Genomic DNA, 23,010 nt, shown 5'->3' with positions numbered 1-23,010 from the left:
GCTATTCAATACTGGAAACTTTCTAATATGAAAATGGTAATGCACCTCAATATCACTTTGTATTTTCTATATAAGATCATCTTCGCTACCGCCACGTTAAGGACAAACTGTCTGTTCAATAGACGGCCGAGTGGCGCAGTGGGCAGCGACCCTGCTTTTTTAGTTCAAGGTCGTGGGTTCGATTCCCATAACTGGCAAATGCTTGTGTGATGAACATGAATGTTTTTAAGTGTCTGGGTGTTCATCTGTATATTATAAGTATTTATGTTTATTATATTCATAAAAATAAAAAATATTCATCAGCTATATAAGTACCCATAACACAAGCTACGCTCACTTTGGAGCTAGATGGCGGTGTTTGTATTGTCGTAGTATATTTATTTATTTATTTAAACTCTCCTCATCTCGGAAGAGGCCTTAAGTCCATCAGTGGACTGTTATGGCTATGTTAAGGCTACCGATGACTTCTAGAGAGTATTTTTAAATCCAATTAAATAATTGTTAAACCCATCATCCGTATATAACAACTTATGTTTAACAAGCCAAGATACAACCGCACATAATTAAAACTAACGAGTTTTCAACACATAAGATCAAATAGTGTCATCATCGTGACATCATTATATCTTCAAACAAGTTTACTACTGAATATACGCAGTTAGTGAAAAAATAGTTTTTTCATATTTTTCGTTGTTGTTGTATGTAGTATATAGGTACCATCATAGCGAATAGCGATGGCGATAGCGATGATAAATTGAATATTTAAAAATCCCCTAATTTTGAAGTTATACTTCTTATGGCGCGTTAGGGAAAAATTATGAAAGTAAATTTTTACGATGAGCGCGCAAACCGTTACGAAAAACCCACACCCTGAAGTTAGCTAAAGGTTTGACAGTGTACACTTTCAACTGTCAAAGTCTGCGGGCTCATTCCGGTTACTCAACTGAAGTATAACTTCTAACGCGTGTACATACAAAAAAGTACACACACGTTTTGTTTAATATAGTGTACAATATTTTACTGGTCAAGCGCTTTGTAAACATACATATCATATCACGGGAGTTGTGAAAGAAAAATAAAATTTGGCATATTGCGATGGCGGCCATCTTGGCTTTAAATTTGTCATCGTGTTTAGTATTCTTGTAGTCAAGCCCTCTCATTTATTACCCGTATTGAGATAGTAGTGAAAAAATTTGTAATCCGCCATTTTGTGCCGGCGGCCATTTTTTCATCAAACATAGCTAATAACACTCCCGACAAATTCATGTTTCAAATATAAAACCAAATCAGAATTTGCTCATTCGGACACACAACTTACAAGTTTATAGACTATTTTGCCTCAGTTCTTATAATATCATCGAATTTGTTTAAACTTATGATTGACCTATTCGAGAATCTATAGTATTTCCTTTTTACACCTGTGGTTATCTTTCAGAAATCTTAAAAAAGTGGCAGGTCGCCAAATAGTACCGCCTAAATCCTACCTTACTTGCTCTATTATTTAACTTGCTCTATTTTACTTACTTGCTCTATTATAATTACTTTCTACATTATATTTGCATCTTTGTTATTTAAATTGCTCTATTATACTTACTTTTTATATTATACTTGCATTTTATTTTGTATGAAACAACGGGGAAGAAATCGGTTGAAATTTGTTTTTTATTCTCTCTTGGATCTCTAAACAGAGTTAATTTTACGGGCTATGTTACTTTGATGACCTCTAAAACATAATTACATTGGGACGTCAAAAGAAGTTAACCCTCTTAATGGTCAAAAAATAAGATTGACGTGACTGATTACAACATGTATCTTAGGATTCAGTACTCAAAGTTGAAAACGGTCGAAAAATTAATTGTCATCCAAACAATAGCAAGTCAAAGTCAAAGTCAAAAGTCAAAGTCAAAAATATCTTTATTCAAGTAGCCCAAAGGTGGCACTTTTGATGCGTACATAAGAATTACACGGTAGTGAGATGATTGCGATAACCACATTCGTAAACTTAAAAACTAAAGCTACGAGGGTTCCAAACGCATCCTGGTCTAAGAAGAAGCCCACAACAAAATTAGCCGGGTGTTTTTTTTTTGTTATCACCATCTCACAATGTCATTTTAAATTATTAGAAGAGCAACCTGGTTAGAGCAATAATTTACACCCAAGCTTTTTTATCGATTACGTAGTCCTTTATACTATAATAGGACTATTCTATAAGCTTACGTTTAATACAAACATTGAACTTTTTAAGAGACATCTCCAAGATGTCAATTGGTAGTTTATTGAAGAGAGGCAGCATTTATTGAAAAGAGGCATAAAGCAACAGATGCTTTAAATCTTTTGCTGATTTTGAAAAAGAGAGTTTGGTAACTAATAGCTAGCTCCTAGTAGGCTCTTTTATCTGAGGGTCATGAGCTTAACATGCACACTTCATTTTTTAATTTTTGAACAGAACTCTTAACATCGGTGAGGTCTCACACTTCACCCTAATTTTTTCCATTGTTTGCTTAAATGAGTTAAGTTTAAATAGTCTCTTGTTGTTTTTTTTTATTTACGTCGATCGTCAAACGTTTTAATTACATATGTATGAATACATTTCTCGGTAATGTCTATTTTTGGCATAGGATGTGTACAATTAATTATGAGAGTATATAATATATGAGTTGCATGCTTGGTTTTTAAAACGGGATAGGCGTTAAGGCGTTAAGCATAGGTGATCACGACGATGACGTCATGATAATGACGATTATGATGATCTCGCGTAGACACGATGCATGTAATAACACCGGCAACCACGCCCTTCAGACTGGAAAACAATAATGCTGAAAGGGAGCAGTGGTACTTGCCGGCAGAAATAAGCAAGGCGCAGTTGTTATTTCCTCGGACCAGCACTGTCAGGCAAAGCTCTACTGCTCAGTGGCGTGCACTTCGTACATGCGCAAAAGCACTGCCTACCCTTAATTTTGGGTATGACTCATAAATGGGAAGGATTTTTCCATTTTATGCCATTTTCCTTCTTTATGCATACCCTGTGAACATCACTGCTACTGCTATTAATGTAGATATTGCAACAAGTTATTTTTCTTGATAGAGCTGACGATTAGGATCATTGAGATGTCGTGACGGAATTAGAATATTTCACAAAGTTTTATGGGCCGATTAACCTTGGCCTGCACATAACCGCAAACTCCGGACATTTTTTCGTTGCCTTTGTAACAATCGTGTAATCGTTGAGCATTAGATCCGCTAAAATACCAAAATGTTTAAAAAGTAATACTTTATCTACTTTCTTGTACCCATATACGTTCGCTTTAGAGATACATTATTTTTGAGCGAACCACTGCCATAGTTAGATACAGTCCTAACATCACATGCAAAATTTAAATCATGTGACTTCTGTTACTTTATTAGGTACGCGTCGCGTAGCGTAGGTACTGTGCGGTCTTTTATCTTCAATAGGGTTGTCATATTTAAGTAAACAATTAGAATGTTTTGGATTCGTTTATATGGAAAAATAAATATGCTTATTTCGACTTCATATTTTTACAGGGCGATTCCTTATGAAATAGCCTTATGCATCCGTCAAACTTATTTCGTAGTTTGATTACACGTTGTAGTGTAATAAAGCCTAGCTGCCCTTTCAGCTCGAGTTAGACGTAGTGTAATGTTCTTTAGATTAAGAGATAGATAGGCGCACTTGCAACACGATTTATTTTCAAATTTTTATAACTAAGTAAATAATATTTGATAACCTTTATGTATACTGCTCTCCGAGCCGCATTAGAGCAGCGTGGAGGTTCGATGCTTTAATCCCTCACAGCTTTGAGAACGGAGGCCAGTGGCCAGTGGGACTATAATCGGCCGATGATTATAACTATTTTACTAGGCAAAGGCGGTCTTTTTGCCTGAGGCTTAGGCAATAAGACCGCCTACGCCGATTGCTTAAGCCCTAATCAATCGTTTTTGATTTGGTGCATTTTTAATTTATGCAATTAAACATCACTTGCTTAGCGGTGAAGGAAAGCATCGTGAGGTAACCTGCTCGCCTGAGTGTTGTAGAACATTATGTTCTAAAAAAAAAAAAGCCGGGGCCCATATACAAAATTGAGAGATAAACATAAAATGAATATAAAAGACACTCAGATTCAAAAAACAATTAAATAAAAAAAAAAAACAATACATACATGAATTAAAATGAGAATAAAACAAAGCCGTGCGACCCTGAGCTGGCCAGCGTGGTGCAGCGGCCCAAAACCCTGAGTCCGGATAGATTTATGCATTCAGAAGTAGCCTCAATAACTCCTTGTGTTATTAAGGGAGATGCCGGTAAAAGTCTCGTTCAAATCGGTACAACCATTTCGGAGATTTACCGGAACCTTCCTCTCAGGTTGCTAGATACAGCGTGATATTTTGTAGGACGTATTCCTTACGAACTGTTTTTGTTTTTGAATTCCTTTGACGGCCAAATGGCGCAGTGGGCAGCGACCCTGCTTTCTGAATCCAAGGCCGTGGGTTCGATTCCCACTACTGGCAAATGTTTGTGTGATGAGCATGAATGTTTTTCAGTGTCTGGGTGTTAATGTGTGTATTATCCTAAAATCCTAAAATGTAAATAGGATCCTAAAATGTGTGGGTCGGTATACAAATACACACATAGTTTCAGTATATACTATAAGTAGGAATTTATGTCCTATTTCCCTTTATGGCGTAGAAACTTGGACTGTTCGCGCTAGAGAAAGACAGCGAATTGATAGTTCGAAATGTGGTGCTGGAGGCGAATGCTACGCATACCGTGGACTGCCAAGCGCACAAATGTATCAATTCTTTCACAACTCAAAATTAAAACACGTCTTTCTACCATCTGCCTTCAGCGCATCCTTAGTTATCTTGGACTTATCAAACGACGCGGAAACGAGAGCATTGAAAAGTTGATAATGGTTGGAAATGTAGAAGGCAAACGTGCCCGTGGCAGATCTCCAACCCGGTGCTCAGATCAACTAAGGAAAACTGGTGCCCGTACCTTCTATAACGAAATACAAATGGCCAAAGACAGGACCCGATGGAGAGAGACCATTAGCCAATGGTTTATCAATTTAAACCACACGATACTAATAATATACAATTAAAAGTTATCCCACGCACAAAAGTTCCAATTTAAAATTGTTTCGGTTATACGAGGCAATGACAGCGTAATGTCAGTGGAATCGAATAATGTAACGCTAAAGGTTGAATTTAAGTGTTATTTTACACTGGCCACGCCTTAGTGGTCTGCTAAATTTCGCAAGATTCCATGTATATCTCATAGCTTTAATGCAATACCTAAACAAATACAGAGTAAGATTTCTTGGCAGCAGACAGAATCAATCATCAATAGAGCCTTTAACGAACGAACGATCGACCGACCGACAGACAGACAGACCAACCGACCGACCGACCGAACGATCGCCAACCGATCGACCGAACGACCGACTGACTGACTGAATAAATAAATAAATATACTACGACAATACACACATCGCGATCTAGCCCCAAAGTAAGCATAGCTTGTGTTATGGGTACTAAGATGCAGGTTCGCTGCCCACTGTGGCGATAGCCGTCATTATCATTAGAGTCATCATTATTGGGGCTGGTAATGATGAACATCAAAGGATTTCATTTTTATACACACAATAACATCAGTAAGCACAGTGCCAAGTGTGAGACTAATTCCTACGTTTACTGATTCGATCGCGTTAAAGTTAACTTCGATTTATATGGTCTCCAAAGAGTGAGAATACGGTTCCCCAGTATTATCCATATAAATCACAATTCATTTATTTAAAGTAGGCTTTGAAATTTCAAGCCTGTTTGCAGTAACTCTACCACCGGTTCGGAAATCAGATTCTACCGAGAAGAGCCGGCAAGAAACTCAGTAGTTCTTTTTACATTACGAATATTTAAAATATTTTTTCTATCTTGAGGGAGATGAGAGCGAATCTGGCTGCTCTCAATTTACCTTGACATTAAGAAATTTATCAAATGTATTAAATGTAAAAAAGGTAGAAAATCTCACGCATGGTATTTTGGAAGCGGAAATTTTCTGTGCTACATTTTGTACAGAGATGCAAATCTTATACATCGAAGGCATCCCAATGAAATGGGAGTCTTGTACCAAAAAATAAATGCCGGTTTATAAAACCTGCTTTGACCATTGCGTTAGATCGTAACGTTTTTTAGTCAAATCACATCAAACAACTTTATTTCACTGTGCTAAAAACACTTTCTCTCTCAATTTCACCTCTATCTCTTTGTGTTAAAGATGTTTATTAAAAATATTGAATGAATAGAAAACTTACTTCGCTTGTTACGTTAAGTCAAGGTCGGCGAACAAGTTTGCGTGCATGGCGAATCAGATGTGAATTGAATATGTCGATCTTGATATGAAGATCTTACTTGTTGCGTGTTTTGGATTTATTTATTTGTTGCATTCAATAAATGATAGTTAAAAGTTCATCAATGTTTACGCAGATAATAATAACAAAAATTATTATAATTTAAATAGTTTTATGGTATCAATTTTATAAATTTAAAATGCATATAGAAATTACAGGATTTGAACCTGCGACTCTTTGGCAATCGTGGCCTGAGCGATTTTTCCAATTAAGCTACGGCTCTCCTACCATCGATGCCGAAATTAGTATATGCCCTTTACTACAGTCTTATTATAGTGTTTTTACTTCCAAGTGTAGGTAAAAACACTAATACAAATTATAACATATTTTATGGTAATATGAATAGTGTACGTAACGTATTAGATAAACTGTAGCATGTTAGGTAAACTTATTTTTAGTTATAGTTTGCTGCATTTTTGCTGCGTTCTACCAGGATTACCAGGTACCCTTGTTGATAGAAAACTTATCTGTGGAAACCTGTTATTAGTTTTAAGTCAACCAATTTGTTAACTGTTTAGTAATTACATCTGTTGGTTTCCCAATTAAAGAAAAATAAAAATAAAATACAATATAGTACTGCACTGTAATCTACGTATAGAGTGTTTGGTTGCAGAGTTAGTTTGATGAGTGTAACGATCGGCCATCGCGGGTAGGTGTTGGCAGGTTTACAATGGTTATTAGATAGGCATCCTTAGTACCTATTTATCATTTCTCCTGCATGACTCACACTGAACCATTTCTAGTGAAAAAATGAATACACACATGTCACAGTCATGTACACGTATGTCTTTACATTGTATATACATACTAAACATTTATGAATCTAAACCATCCAGGGTGCCACCCAAACGTTTACCAAAAAATTCATTCAAATCTGTCCGTGTAGGAGGAGTTCAGTGACATACACACGCACACAAGAAATATATATAATATATACATATTTTACCTGTATATCCCTACTAATATTATAAATGTGAATGTTAGTTTGTTTGTTACGCTCTCACGCGAAAACTACTGAACCGATATTCATGAAACTTTGTATACATATTCTTGAAGGTATTAAAAATAATAAAGTATACTTTTAATTAAAAAAAAAATTTGGAAGATAAAAAAATGTTTGTGAAAAACTCTAAAAATCTCATATCTGACTATAGGTGTAGACTATGTAGCTGTACGCTGCCTCCCAGGCGAAGCCGCAGGGCAAATCCAGTAAATATATACATTTTTTCATTCCTAAAGTTTTTGGCCACACCCTCGCTCGATTTTCTAGCACTTCCGAAGGATGGCTAAAAAATGCTTTGGCATTAAGTCAGCATTTTGTATTTTTGGTTATACTTTTTTTTGGTTGTGCTACAAAATAAATAAAAGACACATGCTCATACTCTTTAATATGGTAATAACCGATGGCCCCCGGAACGGAATATAACGGAATATAATATGAAAACTTAGAGGCACCACTTTTATTTGAAAATTCTTGATTATTTTTTTGATACTATTTCTTGTTTATCTTAAGCTTTACGTTAAGCTTTTTGAGACACAGCTCTTGCGGGGAACTTTCGCCATGCTTATTTCTGCCGCTAAGCAGCATTGTTGCAATGTTCCGGTCTTAAGGGCCGGTGTGGTTACAGGCACATGATTCTTAACACCTACGCCTCAAATTGATGGACACAGGGCAGCAGTACGTGCTCTTTGCAAGCCCTGTGGATTAACTATTTTTACAGGCGGTTTTCCACGTACTGTCAGGTGGGAAATCACTCTGGTCCGTTAACTATTGGCGTTAAAAAAAATAACGCCAATAGTTAAGCTAAAGTAAGTTAAAATAAAAAAAACCAAAATAAAAAGCCGCATTTAACAATTATTTCTGTCTGACGGCCGAGTGGCGCAGTGGGCAGCGACCCTGCTTTCTGAGTCCAAGGCCGTGGGTTCAATTCCCACAACTGGAAAATGTTGGTGTGATGAACATGAATGTTTTTCAGTGTCTGGGTGTTTATCTGTATATCATAAGTATTTATGTGTATTATATTCATAAAAAAATATTCATCAGCTATCTCAGTACCCATAACACAAGCTACGCTTACTTTGGGGCTAGATGGCGATGTGTGTATTGTCGTAGTATATTTATTATTTATTGTCTTGCGAGAGTTGAAGCGCTTCTAAGCAACCTTGTCATTAAGAAATTCATCAATAATTGTATATTATAACCTCGCTGTAATAAATATGTTAAAACACATTGTTTAAACTTATGCATTAGTAGGTCCGTATTTACCTTAGGAATTAATTAATAGGAACATAATATGTAGACAACTATATTTAAACATAAGTACTCACATTTAAAACACCAGTGTCCGTCCTCCTTTACACCTCGTGGCGTTGAGCTCCGATGATTTCCGGGTTCGATACCTGTCGATGAACATTTCACTTGAGATATTTTACCGATTATCTACTGCTCGTATCGTAAACTTGCAGTTATTAGCACGTTCATAACAGCTTCGGTGGAAGTTATTTTGTTTCAGAGGTTGGTTGCAAGAAACTTTTATCTAGGTATAATATGACTGAAGGAACAGGTCATCACGTTAACCAAAGGACGCCCACTGCTAAACAAACATTTTTTATTGAGAGTTTTTGACGACCTCCCTGGCGCAACTCTTCTGCGATTATATGCGAAAACAGACATTCGCATTCATAATTCGCATTTATAATGGATTTGCTTATTCTCACTTAGCCTTGTTAAAACTTTTGTTGTAACAGAAGCACACGTTGGCCACCCGTTACGTTATTTTAATTCTTCTTTACAAAAAAAGTGTAACAAACAGAAGACTCAGAATTTATAATAATATTATATCTTGGATAGAAGCGCGCCTGCTTCTATCAAATATAATACTTTGCTAAGTAACTTAGTTTGCTGCGAGAAAATGTTTATCTTCTTGGTTTACATATACCATTATTTCAGGCTAAAATGTTATTATAATTAAGTAAAATCTATATAACTTAAAGACAAAATATCTTTCTAATGGTGAAAGAATTATTAAAACTGGTTATGAAGTTTCAAAGTTTATCGATTACAAATGAACAAACAAACAAATCTTTATAAAATTAGTATACATCCATTAGTATACAAGTATAGACGTTAATATCTTAAGGATATATAGAACTACTAGCTGTTGCCCGCGACTTCTTCTGCGTTTGGATGTAACATTAAATTAAGTTGTAGTTCTAAAAAACAAATTGAGTATTCAGTATCGCTAAGCCTTAATTAAGGGGTTTGCTGCTGTCCGCTGAGAAGTTCTGTCCTCTTTCTCCAACCACAGTTTGGGCAAAATTAAACACTTATTATAACCTCTATAGTACAAAAATATTTTTTTAAATCTATTATAATTTGTCGGAGTTATGGTGTAAAACCGTCAAAAACTCATCCCCTCTCCCAAAGGAACCGAGCTTAATGTCGGGATAAAAAGTATCCTATATTACTTCTAACACTTCCAAAAATATGCGTACAAAGTTTCATGAGGATCGGTTAAGTAGTTTTTGCGTGAAAGCGTAACAAACAAAGTTACATTGACATTTATAATATTAGTAGGGATAGGAAAGGGATATCTTGGACAAATATAATACTTTGCTAAGTAACTTAGTTTGCTGCGAAAAACCAAGGAAATTTTTATCTGCTTGGTTTACAAATACCTTTATTTCAGGCTGAAATGTTATCATAATTAAAATAAAATCTATATTACTTAACGATAAAATAGCTTTCTAATGGTGAAAGAATAATTAAAACGAACGAGTTTATCGATTACAAATGAACAAACAAACAAATCTTTATACTATTAGTATACATACAAGTATAGACGTTAGTACCTACAGGATATATAGAATAATTATATTCTATCTAAACGTTTGCACCTAAAACAGCTCTAAGTGAAAACTCCTTTGTTGTCGTATAGAAACTATTTATAAGCTATTTACAAGGCAACGGGACCTCATGGTCCCAGTTTTATTGATGCGGCAATGATTTTGAGCTAACGACCGCTTTCAGGCAGCGCACGCCACTGATATCTTATTGCACGATGTTATAAGTTTACCAGATAAGATTCGAATCGACGCGAACGGCGCGACGTGAAAATTTTAGATAGCATTTATTGTTTAACTACTTTGGTAATAATAGGATACTTAGAAATAAACTAGATAATGACTGCAATGTCGTTTACGTAGTATTTCTCGTTTCCTATGTTACAGAGTGCCAAGTATGTGATTTTCTACCTACGGTTTACTACTGAAATAAACTAGATAATGACTGCGATATTGCCTGCGTGGAAATTCTGGTTTCCCATGTTACATACATAGTTCCAAGTATGAGATTTTCTACCTACGGTTACTACTGAAATAAACTAGATAATGACTGCAATGTCGCCTGCGTGGAAATTCTGGTTTCTCATGTTACATATCGCCAAGTGTGAGATTTTCTACCTACGTTCACTACTGAAATAAACTAGATAATGTCTGCAATGTCGCCTGCGTGGAATTTCTGGTTTCCAATGTTATAGAGTGCCCAGTATGTGATTTTCTATCTACGATCACTACTGAAATAAAGTAGATAATGCCAATGTCACCTGCCTGCAATTTGTTAACATAGTGCCAAGTGAGATATGCTCCTAACTATTCAGCATGGCATAACACCGGAATAGTTATTCGAAGAAAGAAAATTAGAAACGTCGAACGATATGGTGAAAATATAAGGGTTCCTTGATAACTACGCAAGTCTTTAAAATTGAATCTAGGACTCGCTTTTGGGGTATCTACCTGAGAACTTGCACGCCGCGTTAGAGAAGCTAGCAATACCGCGTAAGTCATATAAGCATAGTTTTTAGAAGGTACAATAAACACTTCTGTTGACAATATAATGATAAGCTGTGCCAAGTGTGTGATTTCCTACCTACGTTAACTACTGAAATAAACTGGATAATGTCTGCAATATCGCCTGCGTGGAAATTCTGGTTTCCCATGTTACATAGTGCCTAGTGTGAGATTTTCTACCTACGTTTACTACTGAAATAAACTAGATAATGCCTGCAATGTCGCCTGCGTGGAAATTCTGGTTTCAAATGTTATAGAGTGCCAAGTATGTTATTTTCTATCTACGTTTACTACTGAAATAAACTAGATAATGACTGCGATGTCGCTTGCGTGGATATTCTGGTTTCCTATGTTGCATAGTTTTGTTTTGTTATACTTTTCTTTTTTTATGTACTTTTTGTGGTGTGCAATAATAGTATTTTCAATCATTCATTGATTCATTCGCATTGCCAAGTTTGAGAGGTTTCTACCTACGTTTACTAAAGAAATGAACCAGACAATGACTGCAATTTCCCTTGCGTGGAGTTTATGGATTCCCATGTTACAGTTTATATTCATATCAAAATATTTGTCGCTAATTTTAATTTTCTTCTGAAAATAGCAGTAAAAAAAATAACTGAACTTTGAATTCGATAAACCGGTTATTTAATAGGTTAACCAAGCAAAATAGAATAAGAGACGGTTTCTCAATTCAACTTGTTAAATAAACGAAACCGATTCTAACCGAAATGAACCCGATCCGTTTGAGACACGTGAGTAAACTGCGAAAGATTTGTATTGTGTAGAGTGTAAAGATTGAAGAAATAATAAATTGCACCGCACAGATTAACTTGCGGAGCAAATTAAACTTTTGCATAACACCCGTTTGTTTTTTCCCCGTTTACAAGCCCTGCTGAGTCGTGTGCAATTAATAGATATAACAATTGTTTCGGAATATTAACAATAATGACCCATGCTATTTATGATATTAAGGTGCTTACAGTTTCTTTGTTTGCTGTTAGTCAGTTCTGGCGACGCAGTTATCCTAAATCTATATTATCGACACGAAATATATCTACAAGGCGTTAATGGCATGCTCTACTTGGTGCCCGGTTTGTGAGCAAAATTTGTTAGGATATTGCACTGGGACTCAGGCATACCATACATGCGCAAAAGCACTGTCTACCCTAATTATTTTTAACTGGCACAGGAAGGGGGGTTTATCCATTTTATGCTATCTTAGTGACTTATTCCTACCCCAGTTAAAAACCCTGTTCACGCCACGGCTGGGACTTATTTATAAACGTAGCGTACCGTTGGAATAGTTATGAAGTGTTTTGTCATACTGCAACTGGCAGCAAATTTCAAATGCCAGAACGTGAGAAACACGATTATTAATAAAGGGGTAAGAACCTTACAACATGGCATAACACCATGGAATAGTTATTAGGCTTACATGTCAGCGAGTATGTCATACCCCTAATAAGTTTTTGCGCGACATCGCACCGCAAAACTAAATCGCTAAGCGGCACGTTTTTGTCGGTAGGGTGGTAACCAGCCACGGCCAAAGCCAACAGACCAGACCAGAAATAATAAATTCTCGAATTTCCCGTTCCGGGAATCGAACCAGGGACCTCCTACTTAAATTCTTTGCGCTCACAATATGTGGTATTGTTAGCTAAGCGAAGATATGTAAATTCCCGGAGCATCCCGATTTCCCAGACCAAGCTGCGAACTTCGTAAATCGATACACATTCGATATGAAAACATGGCCTCCAATTAAAGCGATTAACAAGCTATTATAGCCCTACAAAGTAACATTGCTTCAAACATCGTTTTGATAAAGGATTACATTTCCTAGGAGTGGCTTCCTTATGGCTAATGGCTGGAATAGCCATGGATAAGGCATTCTGAGATGTTACACTCAATATATGAGATAGACTGCTTGATAAATTGCATTGTAATCTCTTTATACAATGAACATAAAACTGAATGGCTTTTGCTTACCGTCAGGCTGTTGCTTACCCTCACTTATAGGATAAGGTTTTAGAGTATAAACCCACTAGACTGCTCTACTGCTATCTGGTGGGCTTCAGCGACTATTGTTCCACAAGTTAGTGATAATAGCCGAGCAAGCTCGAAACTGCAAATTTCTTAAATCCGGGCTGGTACTGAGAATTATTAAACAGAATAAGCCAATACCTAATACATATTTGCTCGACCAGCGATTCGAACCCGGGACCTAGTTATTCGAAGCTACACCACCAGTGGCGTGCATACGGGTAGATGATATAAAATGAAAATAGTCTCTCTAATACGAGTCATAATAAGCTTAAGAGTAAGCATAGTTAGAGTTTTTAAAAAACCTACCCTTAAGTGTTTATGGCTCGTACTGGAGATTTTCTCCATTGTATGTCATCTACACGCCACTGTACACCAACGCAGTTTGCTCGTTATCTGATAACTAAAAAATTGCAATTGGTCCGATAAACGTTCGCTGTTATTTAACAATGATGTTCATTTATTTCAAAAACTATATACAACGTGTTACGGAATTACGAAGTACTTTTAAAAGATCCATATATTTCATAAGGAAAAATATTAAATCAAAAAGAGCATATTTATTTTACCGAACAAAGTGATTCATAACATTACACACACAATTCACAACAGCAAACGCTTAGTTTGCTTATGGCAACCCTATTGAAGATAAAGACCGCAACACGCATAGTAGCGTTGGTACTATGCGTGTTGCGGTGGTCTTTCAGTAAAAACTATGGCAGTGGTTTACTCCAAAACTATTAGCGTTTCGGTTTCACAGATAAGTCTCGTAAACCTTAAAGTATGTAAAGTAATATTTCGGTTTTCATTTATAGAAGAGTATAGAAGAGTTTGTAAAAACTCCATTTCCGAAGTTTTATCGATAGATATGGCATAGTTTATAGAAAAGTATTTATTTTCAAGTAAGGCAAATTATTGATAATTTGCTTTACATGAAAATAAATACTTTTTATTAAATAGCAAATTATCAATTATTTACTTTTTAGTAAATTATTGATAATTTGCTTTTACTTGCTTTTAGCTTTGACCGCAGCTTGCTTTCTCAAGACCCGGGCGTAGGTATCGCGCAAAAAAATCTTTATCATCCTGATCTGATGATGATGGATTAACTATCGTTTATCCATCTCCAGGATATAAGCTACATATCAGCCATATTTCATCAAGATCGGTACACTGGTCGATCCAAGCATAGATAACAAACAACTAAACAAAAAGATATATTCATAAAACCTGATCAATGACCAACTAAACTTATGTTAGATAAAGATCGACGGGCCAAGAACATGCGTGCCAATTAACGATCGGCACACCTGTCTGAAAGCTCACTCTTCAAGTCCTCACTGTGATCGGGATAGTGTGTGATTTGGGTCGTGCTAGTTAGTGAAGGCCCATTCACACGATTCGCAGCTTAGCACCGTTATGCAAAGATACTCACCTTATTCAAACATTGTATCTGAGTTGTCCACAATAGTGTTCTACAGGGTACATTACCAATGTATTTCTATATGAAAAAAGTACTAAAGAAACAAAAAAAACGAAAATTCTTCATTTATACTAAGCGAGCTGTATTGCAGCAAGAGAAAACCACTGACTCACTCACTCACTGACTAATCACAAAATCTTAGGAACTACAGAGCCTGTAAACGAGAAATTTAAAAAGTAGGTTCCTTCTAGAACGTTGGTGTCAGCTAAGAAATGGTTTTAAAAAATTACTCCCCCTAAGGGGTTAAATAGGGGGTGAAAGTCCTATGTTTTTGAAGTTAGATACGTGGAAATATATGAATGTATGCTATGCTTTAAATAAGAATCTTAAATCCAGAAAATAGGTTTCTTTTAGAGCATATGCTTTAGCAAATTTTTTTCCTGATACAGTTGTTGAAAATTTGTATACAAGTCCTATGTTTTGAAGTTAGAGACACTGAAATTTGCATTTAGGTGAGTTATTCATAGAAGGTTCGTACATCAACGTTATTTTGAATTAATCTCTCGCACTATTGGCAAACATGGGTGTGTGTATTTTATCGTAACGCTCTGGCTATGCCAGATGCTGAATATATGAAATACTTCTCTATGCAATACGTGTATTGCCATTAAAATTTACGATGTTTATTTACTCGATCTTGAAAATTTTAGAGATCTATAAAGATACGTTTAATTGATTGTAGAATCGCGTCGGTTTTTGAAGTTCGTGTAATATTTTATTAGTTTTATGCATTGTACGTTGAAAAAATAGCGTTAAAATTATATTGTTTACGTTGGCATTTTATTACGTTTCTTAGGGTTTTAGTGCGTAGTTATTAATGTTTCTAATTACACATCTGCGTGTTGTATTAACCTTTTGCGCAGTTAATCGCAGTAAATATTTTGCAGTCTTATCACCTACGTAGATTGTGTATTGCTCTATTTTTATAATATTGTTATCCTATATCTTTAAACGAGCAATTCTTGTATATATATAATTGGAATCTCGGAATCGGCTCGAACGATTTTCATGAAATTTAGTACACAGGGGGTTTTGGGGGCGATAAATCGATCTAGCTAGGATTCATTTTTAGAAAATGTCATTTTATTTGTGTTTTCCGGTAATAACCGATTTGGTGCAGACGAAGTTGCACGGGTCAGCTAGTTATTATTAACCGGGTTAAGCGAGGTTTTCTAGATAATTTGGGTTTTTTTTGTATTTTGTCCATCTGTCCGTCTGTCTGCACTATAACATTCGGAATGTAATAACTACATATTAACATAGCTTAGTCAAAAGCTACAAATGAAATTATCACATCTATTTTTTATACATAAATACAAAATGCCTATTATTAAACTCTTTATTTATCTACGAATAGCGAGAAACTGGGGCATCTTTAATTTAGAAATAAAAATAGTGAATGTATTTCTTTTTTCTTCATTCAAAAAAAGTTTAATAAGTTTTGTTCTATATAGAAACCATCTTTGCATTTTGCATGTTAGTTAAATCCTTTTGTTTATCCAAAATAAAATTTACTTGTCGTAGTCTGTGTGTACTTGTGTTCTTGTATCAAAAATAATTATACAGGGGAGAGTACTTATATCTACAGTACGAGTTTTTACCCAGTTTAGGTATCAGTGATTCAACTAAATATGGTATTAAGCTATGATATTTTCTGGCACTATGTAATAATCGTGTGATTTTTATTATTATTATTATTATACTAGCTGTTGCCCGCGACTTCGTCTGCGTTTGATTTTGTTTTTTGATGTGGCATTAAATTTAATTGAAGTTCTAAAAGAAGTATTCAGTATCGCTAAGCCTCAAATGAGGGGTTTGCTGCTGTCCGCTGAGGAGTTCTGTTTCCTCTATCACCAACCACAGTTTAAGCAAAATTAAACACATATTATAACCTATTTAGTACAAAATAATTATTTAAATAATGTGTCGGAGTTATGGTGTAAAATCGTCAAAAACTTTCATCCCCTCTCCCAAAGGAACCGAGCTTACTGTCGGGATAAAAAGTACCCTATATTACTTCTAACACTTTCAAGAATATGTGTACAAAGTTTCATTAGGATCGGTTTGGTAGTTTTTGCGTGAAAGCGTAACAAACAAACTTACATCGACATTTATAATATTAGTAGGGATAGGGATTATTATCTGTGATTTATTTAAACGATGGTGAAACCCATCGTTGAATCATCTGGTGGTTTAGGCGTAAGCGAATAAACAAACCGACGCCGAAAGTGTTTTTTTTAAATAATATATAGAGTTATTTTAATGACAAACCGTCTGTCTGCATTTTGGTCTGGGCTTATCTTGGGAATGGCAGAACAGATTTCGACTAGACTCACGTGCAGGTTTAGGTTTATAAAATACCCTTTTATTCCGATAAGGTTTGGGCTCTACGAAGAAAATTGGAGGTTGGTTAAATGTCCTATGTTTTTAAAGTTAGGGCATTAAAATATAAAGTTAGCCTTTATAGCATTCTCTTTGGAAACAATAAAAGCTGACCGAGTTGCTGGAACCAATAGTTTGATGAAGCTACAGAAGCGTATGATTAATAACACTCGGAAATAATATTGCAGCATAGGAAACATTTAGCTCAAATAATTCGGAACACCATACACGTAGAAAACTCAGGAAAGAGCTATTGAGTTATAAAACAAACTTCTCATCTCTTTTAACCTTTTTTATCTTTCATCCCAACAATGTTACATAAGCACTTAGTCTGTTGGTATTATTACGTATCATTCGATAAATAACGTGCAATTACGCCGTATATGTATCGGGGTTACGTGGCTTTTTACATCTCGCATACCATTTAAATCATCAGCAGTCGTAGGTAATCATGCAATTTATGGTTTGTTCATGATTTTTTTCTACTCCCAGAGAGGACTTAATCTGTGGTGGAGTAAAAAAGGATTGTAGCGACCATGTGAAAGAATGGGAAGCAATCTTATACTAATATATAAAGCTGAAGAATTTGTTTGTTTACTAGAAAGCGATGATCTCGGGAACTACTTATTCGACCTATTCAACCGATCCTATTTATCGAGGAAGGCTATAAGCTATATATTATCACGCCAAGTCTATTAGGAGCATAGCACCAATGAAGAATATTTCAAAAACGGGGTTTTTTTCTTTTGTGAGCTTCCGCTGCGTGCGCTGCGTAAACGGATAAAGTTTCGATAAAATCATGTATGACAAAGTTCAAAAAAATGTCTGCGACAGTATGTCTATTTTTAAAGTTCACTTATACGTGGACGAAGTCGCGAGGGACCGCTAGTATTATTATATACAGAGCTGAGGTTAGAGCTTCGGCCTCCCTTTTGGGGGGCGACAGCGATCCCCGGCGCGCAACTCTAGCTTTTTTAAGTTTTGTGCGTTTCTAATTTAAAGCAATTAAATATCATTTTCTGTAACGGTGAAGGAAAACATCGTGCGGAAACCTGCATAACCTGAAGGCTGACAGATGTACTCAAAGGCGTGCAGTGGCGTGCACTGGTTTCTTACCAGGGTATGATTACAGAAGGGAAAATGCATAAAACGGCAAAATCCTCCTCCTATACGAGCTATATATCAATTTAAGGGTAGGCAGTGCTTTTGTGCATGTATGCAGCGCCCGCCACTGAAAGCGTGTGTAGTATTCCAAACCGCACTTGGCCAGCGTCTACTACGGCCTTAAATCTTCTCATCTTAAGTGATTTATTTGTATTTAGTTTACGTGACCAAATATTTTACTATCGGACCAAACTTAGGATTATTGGGAAGTGGTTCAGCCTTCCTTTCGGCTGGACATAACTTTTGAAGCTATAATTTATTGTTTTTGTGTGCGTTTACAACTTAATATCACTAACATTTCTTTAATTGTTAATAAAAACATAGAAACCTGCTTTTTGAGTCCATAATGTTATCAATATGCTTGTAAAGCTTATTCACCAATCCGCACTTTGCCTGCTTGGTAGAATGGGGCCTATCCCCTTCTCACTCGGAGAGGGGCCCACCCAAATTGAGAAGGGTTTAGGCCGTAGTCCACCACGCTGGCCCAGTGCGGATTGGTGGACTTCACACGCCTTTGAGAAAATTATGGAGAACTCTCGGGCATGCAGGTTTCCTCACGATGTATTCCTTACTGTTGTAGCAAGTGATGTTTTGATTAAATAAAGCGGATATTTATTTATTTATTATTCATTTATTCATAAGACAGACCAGCAATTAATTGTAACTACATTCATAAAAAAAAAAATTATGTGTTCGAATTACAAATTCTGTCTAGTGCCATTACAATAATCAATTATAGGTGTGTAGCGGTCTATTTACTTACTTTTTGAAAAATGCGGTGAGAAAATATTTTGCAAATGGTGTCTGGGAATACGGCGTATATATATATATATATGTACATATATCTTAGAAAAGTTACAGGTAGGTGCTGGAACTCGACCTTGCCCTGTAGTTGGGCGATCTGGGTTGATAATATTTACGATGAAGAAATGAAGAGTCATTTACAGCAAATACTTGAGGTGATGCACATCGGGCCACAACGCAAAACATATTTTAATGCATTTTGCTTCGGAACATGCATTAAAATATGTTTTGTGTTCCGGAACCGTGTGCGCTTACCCTAAGGGCGAGCCGTGAACTAAACAACGGGCTAAACGAAGCGGCTAGTAGATAACGGTCAGATATGATAAACTGCTTATGATCGCCTGGTACCGAGGAATTGGGTCGGAACCGGACCTGCTACTATCGAAGTGCTTTCTTTACATTGCGCCAGTGCTTAGGCGAGTTACTATTCCGTGACAGCTCATGACGGTTGGCTCGTGACTGAGTTTCTGTTATTTTTTCAAAGTTATCCACGACCTGGGTATCATAATTATATACCGTGCATTTACTGTGTTGCTTAAAATAATGTTTATAATATGTTCACTACTCTTTCCACTTCCTTACTTACATCTTACTTTCTTTAGCGCTATAACCATTTATGAGTGCGTATTTTATTCACGGCCGATTGGCGAGGTGGGCAGCGACTATGCTTTCTGAGTCCAAGGCCGTAGGTTCGATTCCCACAACTGGAAAATGTTTGTGTGATGAACATGAATGTTTTTCAGTGTTTGGGTGTTTATATGTATATTATAAGTATTTTATGTATATTACCTATTCATAAAAAATATTCATCAGTCCCCATAACACAAGCTACGCTTACTAGATGGCGATGTGTGTATTGTCGTAGTATATTTATTTATATAAAAGAAAAAAACATATTAAATTTTATATCTTACTGACTGTGACCTACTTATTTCATGACAATTCCTTTAATGTCTTTAGATCTTCTTTAAAGCTATCGTTACAGCTTGTAAAGGTATATTTATGTTTTTTTGCCAACATTTGAACTTCTCTAAAATTCTGCATTCAACATATGGCCCATCTAGCGCATGAATTTTCGATGTTAAATGCGTTAAATGCTAATATTATGAATTAGGTTCTCTGACAGTGGCTGCATATGCAAGTGGACTAGCTAAACTAAACGCACTCTATAACAAACAAAGCATTAATATCGGTTGCGATTGTAATCGTCATAATAAATTGCGAAGTTCTTATTGTTATAAGAACTGTTGCTGCCATATTTTATGGCGTTATGGCGTAGGTACAATTCAAGCAGGGAATTTCTATGGGATAGCCGGGAAGATAAGCTTTTAGATAGTGTTAGTTGGAATTTATAATATGTGCAGTTGGAGCGTTTTATGGGGTACTAGTCTACACTTACGGCCCCGCCTGCGTAAGGCCGGAAACATATCTGTAACACGCAACGGGTGTTGAGTCAAATCAAGTGCCGCTTCATTTTAGTTCATTGTCACGTCTAACGTCCGTTTTCTTTTTTCAATCTAATCTGCATTGTGTTGATAAGTTGCTCGTCAAAGTTGTTATTTGTTAAAAAATTGTGCATATTTTTTGACAATAAAAACGTTGCTAAGTAATAAATCTATAGATTTTATATAGATTGTATATTGAAAATAGACGTAAGCTGTATCAAATAGCACTTTGTAGTCATTTGAATTACGAAATTAATTTGCCAAAGTAAAGTAATAAGGGTTTAAGTCTTACAGCTACAAGTCAAACATAGTGGGTTTCAGCGACGTGAGTTTTGAAAGATGGCGTGATATTGTCATATATATAGGTATGTATGCATTACGGCTTGGCTTCAAATTTACTTACTTAATAATATTTTTTTTCTGTTGCTTGTCAAGGACCATCTTTCCTTTTAAATTTGTTGTTATTTATGAGTTTGTCTCTCTATCTTCGAGCCTTAATCCTACATTATGCAAGGTCTTTGAACTTGAAGACGGACTTGTTGTTTTGGTTCCGGCGTCAACCCTCCTTCTGTCATTTGGACGTACGTACTAAATAAGTCTTTTTTTGTTTAATTGAGAAAACAGACTAACAAAATGTGTATTAAGCAGCGGTTTTATTAGTCTTTACTTAGTCAAAAGGCAACATAAATTTAAAAGTCAAGTTATCCGTAAAAATTCGAACCGTCTTTAATTAAATTAAATCTGTTAGGCAATTTTTTTTTTAATTGAAAAAACAGACATGCATAATATGGATGAGCAGCAGATTTATTACTCATTTCTTAATCAAAAAACTAAGTTAAGTTAACGGTAAAAACTCGAACCGTCTTTTATTCAATTAAATCTATTAAATACATTATTTCCTTCTATTGATGATTCTGTGGTATATTGTGGGATGGGTAAGTACAATAAAAGAACGTTAAAGAGCTTTGGATTATGTATATTTTTTTGCCATTTTCTGGCCCAAGTTCGAAACCTAGCAAGCACCTCTAACTTTTCTAAGTTATGTGCGTTTTGAGCAATCAAAATATCACTTGCTTCAACGGTGAGGAAACCTGCATGCCTAAAAGATCTCCATAATGTTCTCAAAAGCGTGTAGAGTCCTCCAATCAGTACCGGGTCAGTGTGGTGGATTAAACCTTTCGCATTGTGAGACCCGTTCACTATAGTGGGTCGGTAATAGTTTAATATGATGATGATGATGTATGCTGGGGAAATAAATTCATTGAATTTGGCCACATATATTTTTAAATTATTTGTTTAAAAAAAAAGTGTATTCAGTTGTACACTTGCAAAAAAGGCGTTATGTACGTCATTTATATTCTTAAAATATATAAAAAATGTAAAGAGTCAAGCCACTATGAAATTACATGTATATTACCTTTGTTTGTATATGTATTTTTCGTTTCATACCTACGTGGGTTTTGGAAATAACTTTTATTACGTCTCTATTATATTTTATGAAGCGAACTCAGTACATTCGCAGCATGTGTTGTAACTTGTATGCATATTGACGATTACATTCACTATTGACATAATAGGCGCTTCAGGTCAAAAGAGTTAAGTTTTTTCCCTTAATTATCTTCACAGTGTGAAAAAGCCTTAGCATTCCGAGACGTGAGAACTGAACTATCTCTAGGTGGTTCTAAGGATAAGCTTTAGCGATTTATTAGGTTCCCACCAGCCTTTGTCTACGACTTCATTTCTGTATAAGTTATTTGCTATTCCTCGGTTCCTCGGTTCGTTATTTTGATGAAAGTTACCGTTTACTTTTTTCAGTGCCATGGAATTCAGAACGTGGTATGAATCATGACATGATGAGCGTTTGAGTACCTAAAGCATGAAACCGTAGCAAAAATCAAACTTATATTCGTATTTATAATATCAGTTTAGACTAACTATGTTTCACCCTAACTTCACTACTTTGGGGGTGAATTTTAGTTTTTTCTTTGCTTTACTTTTGCCTCAAAACGTTACGTTACGTTAGCTGTGCGTTATCTTACTTCTAGTCAGTTAAGCGTGATGCCTCTCTAATGCGTGGCATTTCTTCGACACAACGAATTAACGAATTGTGGTCAGATTTGTGTTGCAACGACCCAAAACTGTGGTATGTTTTTTGAAAAATATGGAAAACGAGACAATATCGTTGCTGCAAGGAGACAACGCAAGGCAGAAATTATGAGTCAAGCTCTTTATGCGACTTTTGCAGTAAATGAACAATTAAAAAAAACGCCGTAATCATGATTTACAAGCTGATAAATACATCTTTCTCATCTCAATCGGTTTTAAACATAAATGTTTTTTATTTATAATTTTTTTATTTTGTGAAATCAAAACATTTTATCACCATTTTTACCGTTATATCAATGATGAAATAAATTTC

General features: G+C 35.7%; 1 protein-coding gene across 2 annotated transcripts in view; it reads right to left on the bottom strand.

Moving 5' to 3' along the window:
- The window catches only part of LOC120630426, a 150,519-nt gene that overhangs the window by 36,340 nt on the left and 91,169 nt on the right, over nt 1-23,010 (bottom strand). For both annotated transcript variants that reach the window (XM_039899652.1, XM_039899653.1), the window contains exon 2: nt 8,754-8,825. The gene's annotated coding sequence lies outside the window, so the exon portion shown is untranslated. The remainder of the gene's footprint in view (nt 1-8,753; nt 8,826-23,010) is intronic.

Source organism: Pararge aegeria, chromosome 16 (assembly GCF_905163445.1).
Source record: "Pararge aegeria chromosome 16, ilParAegt1.1, whole genome shotgun sequence".
NCBI classification, from domain to species: domain Eukaryota; kingdom Metazoa; phylum Arthropoda; class Insecta; order Lepidoptera; family Nymphalidae; genus Pararge; species Pararge aegeria.
This window is presented reverse-complemented; position numbering and strand designations above follow the sequence as displayed.